A 6,538-nucleotide genomic window follows, 5' to 3' on the forward strand; every position below is an offset into this window, starting at 1 on the left:
TGTACCACTAGATCCCTTTGCTCCTCTATCCCGTTTAGACTCTTATTATCCAAGCAGTGTGTGACCTCCTGATTCTTCATTCTGCAAGTTTATTAATGCCCTCTTGCATTTTGATGCTTTCTTCCTTTGTATTAACTAAATCCCCCAAGTTGGTGTCGTCCACAAATTTTGGAATTGTACTTCCGATTCCCGAATCCAAATCGTTAATGTAAATTGTGAAGAACAGTGGTCCCATCACCTGGAACTCCACTTCCCACGTTTTGCCACTCTGAGTAGCGACCCTTAACCTCTATTCTCGGCTTTCAATTTTGTACCCAACTGACCTGACTCCACGTGCTCCGAACTTAGCCATGAGTCTACAATGTGGTACATTATAGAAGGCCTTCGGAAAACCCAAATATATCACATCTACTGCATTAAACTTGTCTACACTTTCTGTTCCTTCTTCAAAGATTTCAATAAGGTTGGTCCTGTCCTTTGGGTTATCAGATTAAGCCTTGGCCGGTTTACTTGCTCTTGGAGCTCACAATGCTGGCTTTCTTCGGCATCAGCACGGCCTGGATATCAGACAACACCCTGAGCGATGTTCACCCGTCCCAGCAGCTTGTTGAGCTCCTCGTCGTTGCGGATGGCCAGCTGCAGGTGTCTGGGGATGATGCGGGTCTTCTTGTTTGTCCCGGGCCCCTTTGATGGGCAGCTCGAGGATTTCAGCCGTCAGATACTCGATGCACAGCAGCCAGATAGACCGGGGCTCCGGCACCCACACGTTCAGCATAGTTCCCCTTTCGCAGGAGCCTGTGAACACGGGTAACAGGGAACTGCAGTCCGCCCCGGGATGAGCGAGACTGGGCCTTGGCCCGAGCTTTACCGCCGGTTTTTCCTCTTCCAGACATTTCCACAATCTCACAAACACTTTCACAAAGAATGAAGAAATCCTCCCGCACTCGCCCTTCTTATACCTTCTGGGGGAGTACAGTGGGGGGCACTTGTGATGGGTCTCTCTCAGAGTGTTTACACTGACCGCTCACCCTCACTGATATTCTATCTTTGAACTGCTGTAATATTGTCCTTTAGTAATATTGCTGCTCCTCCTCCTTTCCCTATTTCCCTGTCCTTTCTAAAGAACTTATAGACTTGAATATTAAGCTGCCATTCCTGCCCAGTTGGTAGTCAGGTCTCTGTAATGATTTAATGGAATTATTTAACTTTACTCAATGGCTGATGTGAGCTGTGGTAAAATGTATTTCCAGCTGGTCAAGTATTGCAGGTATCGACTGTCTCTTCAGTCCGATATCAGGTGAAGAATTACTGGCTGGTGTGGAATTTCCATTGATTGGGGGTTGGTGAAATCGACTGGGCGGAAACAGGAACTGCAACTGAGCGAGAAAGGATCCGTCAGAAACCAGTGAAAATGAAGAACAAAATCCAACAGCCTGCAGTGTCTGTTCAGGATCTGATGTTTGGGAACTATTTTATTGTTGATTATTTTCAGCGATGGTGGTATAGTGGTGAGCATAGCTGCCTTCTAAGCAGTTGACCCGGGTTCGATTCCCGGCCATCGCAATTAAGTGTGCTTATTATTTTATTTCCATCAGGAACTCTGAAGTTTACAATCGAATTTGATGCAGTTCAGTTGGATATTGTTTCCAAAACATAATCGGGTGCAATTATAGTAAAATGTTTTCAACCTTCATTTCTTTTCCCGAAAGAAGGAAACGAGGAAAAACATGCTGGAAATACTGAGTTGCCAAGGGTCTAATGAGAGTGAGGAAGGGAAATTATATGTTAGCCTTTATTGTAAGGGTGTTGGAATATAAGAGTAAGGAGGTCTTGCTGCAATTGTAGTGTGAGGAAATATTGTGTAAAATTGGCCAATATTCGGTGGAGTTTAGAAGAATGAGAGGTGATCGCATTGAAATGTATAAGATTCTTGGACGGCTTGACAGGGTAGATGCTGAGAGTCTGATTCCCCTGGCTGGAGAGTCAAGAACTAGAGCTCATAGTCTCAAGATAAGGGGTCGGCCATTTAGGACCGACATGAGGAAACATTACTTCACTCAAAGGATTGTGAATCTTTGGAATTCTCTACAACCCAGAGGGCTGTGGATGCTCAGTCGTTGAGTTATATTCAAAGCTGAGATCGATAGATTTTTGGACTGCAGGGGAATCAAGGGATATGGGGATCGGGCGGGAAAGTGGAGTTGAGATCGAAGATCAGCCATGAACTTATTGAATGGCCGAGCAGGCTCGATGGGCCATATGGCCTATTCTGCTGCTATTTCTTATGTTCTTATGTAAAGAGCTTTATTTCCAAATGTGCTGACGGCAACAATTTAGGTCGCAGAGTTAACATTGTAAATGGGAGCAGAAATTTGCAAAGGGACATTGATAGGTTAAGTGAATGGGTGAAACTGTGGCAGATGGAGTTCAACGTGGGGAAGTGTGAGGTCATCCCTTTGGACCATAAAACGATAGATCAGTGTATTTTCTAAATGGCAAGAAGCTCGGAGCTGTGGGGGAGGAGAGAAATTTCGGGATCCAAGTACAGAAATCACTACAAGTGATTATTAAATCACAATTTTTTTTTTAAAATGGAGATTAAACTTTGATCTTTATCTCAAGGGAATTCGAATAAAAAGCAGTGGAAGTTATGTCACCGTTATACAGAGCTCTGGTTAGGCATCATTTAGAGTTCAGTGCTCAGTTCTGGGCACTGCACTCTCTATAATGGCTTGGAATGAGAATGGGTTTTTCCTTCAAGGAAGCTCACTGAACTGCAGGGTTTTTGAAGAGTTACGCTCAGAAATGGGAGCGGAGCTCATTTACTGCTTCACACTGTTACAACACATTGAGGAGAACAGCATCAATGAAGATAAAGGGAATTAAATGAAATGTGTCACACAGTTGCATCTCGCTGCTCTGTCTGACCATTTTAGTCGCTACTTCCCTGCAGAGGGATTTGAAAATTTGAAGGAAAAGTTTTGGTTGGAAGATCATTTTGTTTTCGAAAATCCTGAATCAATATTGAAGCTAAACTTAATGCTTGAGCAAGAACACGAGCCGATGCAACTCACCAGTGATGGCACACTGAAAACACGCCACAAGTCATTCAGATTGTCATCTTTTTAGATCAGTGCTTTCAAAGAATATCCTCTGTTATGATTACTGTTCTGTTGTTGCTGCCGTTCACAACAACCTACCTGTGCGAACTGGGATTTTCGACGTTGATAAGGTTAAAAACAAGAGAAAGAAACTCAACAGCGCACCTGAGATGCGTGAAGCACTTTCATCCTGTGATCCAGATTGGACCGAGATCATGACCAACTGACAGACCCACCCCTCACATTAAGAAATGAAACTCAACCTGATCTTCTTTTACTGTATTTATACTGTATTGAAAATGTTTTTCAAGCAACGTCGATGTCTAATTTTAGTTATGACTTGAAGTGAAGTGAAGAGCGAGCATGGACTGACCTTTATTGGGATTTGATGAAAACTCCAGTCTGAAGTTATTATTGTTTGGGGTCCCTGGGGGAAGTGTTTTTCTTCCACTGGGTCACGAGAAAAATAGTTTGATAAACTCTGTTCTACATTGTCCGGTCAGTGTATGTTCAGCAAACCCGCTCTGAATTCCTCAGTCTGTATTTCCAGAAACGGTTCTGTCGGCGACGCGCGCAACAGAACACTGACCCACAACCTACGACTAATGGCAGCCGGATGGCCCACAATCCCCCGCGACCCAGAAACCCCTCTATCTCTCCGAGGCGCTGATTTATCCGGCCAGCGGCCCTTGCCGCGCCTGCGCGCTGCGCCCCTTCGAATGGAGATAGACCGTATTCTACCCCGCGCGGCATTCGGGGTAATCTCATCCGCCATTGTAATCCCCTCTTGCTGATAATTCTCTGATGGTGTTTAGAAGGGCGAGGTTTATCCAATCAAAAGCAAAATAATGCGGATGCTGGAAATGTGAAATATAAAGAGAAAATGCTGCAAAGCAAGTGAGGCAGCGTCTGTGGAGAAATAAACAGAGTTAACGCTTCAGGTTAGAGTTAAGATTTCGTCAGAACTGGAAGAAGTTAAAGTTTTAACAGTTTTTCAGCAAGTGGAGAGCCAGGGAAAGGTAGGGGGAGGGAAAGAACAAAAGGGAAGGTCTGTGATAGAGTGGAGGGCAGGAGTGATAAAGCGACAATAGGGATGATGGTGCAGGGGAAGGAGCGTGGTAATGGGTCAAGTAAAGAAACAAAAGATGGGTCGAGAGGAGTTTTAAATGGTTCCAGTCAGTTAGATGTGTAAAAGAGACTGTGAGCCGAAAGAAGTGCATTTGAAGCGGTGAGAGAAAGGGACACGCTGTGTAACCGGGCGCAAACACTCACCCACAGCCCAAACAAAATTTGTTTCCCACTTGGTGCAAAACAGAAGCCGCTGGCCGGAGAAATCAGCGCCTCGGAGAGATAGAGGGGTTTCTGGGGCGCGGGGGATTGTGGGCCCTCCGGCTGCCATTAGTCGTAGGTTGTGGGTCAGTGTTGTGTTGCGCGCGTCGCCCACAGAACCATTTCTGATTATTTGATTTTAATTACTTTTGTTTCTAAATTGTATCATGTTTCTCCAATTGTATTTCCCAACTCAGGTTCAAGGCCTCCAAACCAACCCAAATGTTGGAGATGGTGTGATGGGTTTGGATTTCAGAAGAGGGAGAAGGGTGAGTGTGTGGGACGGGGATTTACAGTCTGAGAGAATCAGCAGGAAGAATGTTCCATCGAAATTAGATTTGCCTGTTCTGAATTTCTATCCTGTATCCACAATGAGGACTTTTGTTGTCTACTTTTACAGGGTGTTACAAGGGGAGGATTTGCAGACAGGAAACTCAAACCAAACATGACATCAAGATCTGACAGTCACTCAATTCACCAGCACCTGAAGATCATCGGCCTTTGAACATAGAAGGAGAAATGTTCATCGGTTCTGTCCGTGGGAAAAGATTTCAAACATCAGTGTAACTGGAAAAGCACCGAGACACAAACCCGAGTGAGAGTGTTCCAGTGCGCTGACTGTGGAAAGAGCTTTAACCAGTTACACAGTATGAAAACACATCACACCATTCACAGCGGGGAGAAACCAGACACGTGTTCTCTGTGTGGACGAGGCTTCAACTGATCGTCCAACCTGGAGAGACACAAGGACACCCGCACCATGGAGAAACCGTGGAAATGTAGGGACTGTGGGAAGCGATTCAGTTACACATCCCAGCTGGAAACTCGACGCAGTCACACTGGGGAGAGGCCGTTCACCTGCTCCGTGTGTGGGAAGGGATTCACTCAGTCATGCAACCTGCTGAGTCACCAGCGAGTTCACACTGGGGAGAGGCCGTTCACCTGCTCCGTGTGTGGGACGGGATTCACTCAGTCATCCCACCTGCTGAGACACCAACGAGTTCACACTGGAGAGTTCACCTGCACTGAGTGTGGGAATGGATTCACTCAGTCATGCCACCTGCTGTCACACCAACGTATTCACACTGGGGAGAGGCCGTTCACCTGCTCCATGTGTGGGAAGGGATTCACTCAATCATCCAACCTGCTGACACACCAGCGAATTCACACTGGGGAGAGGCCGTTCACCTGCTCCGTGTGTGGGAAGGGATTCACTCAGTCATCTCACCTCATTGAAAATCAACTTGTTCACATTGATAAGAAACTTTTTTAATGTTCTGTCTGTGAGAAGAGCTTTAAAAGAAAAAGTGACCTGCTGACACACCAACGTACTCACACTGGGGAGAGGCCGTTCAACTGTTCCGTGTGTGGGAAGGGATTCACTCGGTCATCCAACCTGGTGACACACCAGCGAATTCACACTGGGGAGCGGCCGTTCACCTGCTCTGTGTATGGGAGCGGGTTCACTCAGTCATCTCACCTCATTGAACATCAACTTGTTCACATTGATAAGAGACCCCTGAAATGTTCTAACTCTGAGAAGAGCTTTTAAAGAACATGGGACCTGCTGAGACATGAACATACTCACACTGGGGAGAGGCCATTCACCTGCTCCATGTGTGGGGTTGGATTCACCCGATCATCCCACCTGCTGAGTCACCAGCGAGTTCGCATGTGACTGCAGGTGTTGGATTCTGCTGTTATTACTGCTGTTATTGCTGCATCCAGGACTGAACCATATTCATTCTGACAGTTGGGGGTTTGTTTCTGATGTTAATGACCCCCTTCAACTGGGCTGGAGTTTCGTATTCTGCAGAAGTGTCAAATAAATCAGCTTTCTTTTAAACACAGTGTTTCTAGTCCTTGATATCTCGATGATAAGAGAAACAGTTTGAGGACTTATGATGAAGTGAGTGGAATCCATCTTAGAGCTGAGTTCCTCCACCTTTTTAATAGATGGATCGACAAGATGACCAAGTCTGACAGGACAGAAAATTCGATTATATCACAGGGCCCACTTTAATCAGCCTGAGCAGATTTCCACTACCCTTGTGTGAAAAGGAGCTTCCTGATTTCAATCCTAGACACCCTAGCTGTAAATTTAAGGT

The 6,538-nt window shown here is 45.7% G+C and overlaps 1 non-coding gene and 1 pseudogene across 1 annotated transcript; one reads left to right on the top strand and one right to left on the bottom strand.

Moving 5' to 3' along the window:
* Positions 1 to 506: 506 nt before the first annotated feature.
* LOC137314542 (histone H2A-like) lies at positions 507 to 893 on the bottom strand (annotated as a pseudogene).
* Positions 894 to 1,491: 598 nt separating this feature from the next.
* Positions 1,492 to 1,563, top strand: trnar-ucu (transfer RNA arginine (anticodon UCU)). The gene has a single exon. It is a non-coding gene; the product is annotated as a tRNA-Arg (tRNA).
* The last annotated feature ends 4,975 nt before the right edge of the window (positions 1,564 to 6,538 follow it).

The sequence above is a fragment of the Heptranchias perlo genome, unplaced genomic scaffold (genome assembly GCF_035084215.1).
Source record: "Heptranchias perlo isolate sHepPer1 unplaced genomic scaffold, sHepPer1.hap1 HAP1_SCAFFOLD_52, whole genome shotgun sequence".
NCBI classification, from domain to species: domain Eukaryota; kingdom Metazoa; phylum Chordata; class Chondrichthyes; order Hexanchiformes; family Hexanchidae; genus Heptranchias; species Heptranchias perlo.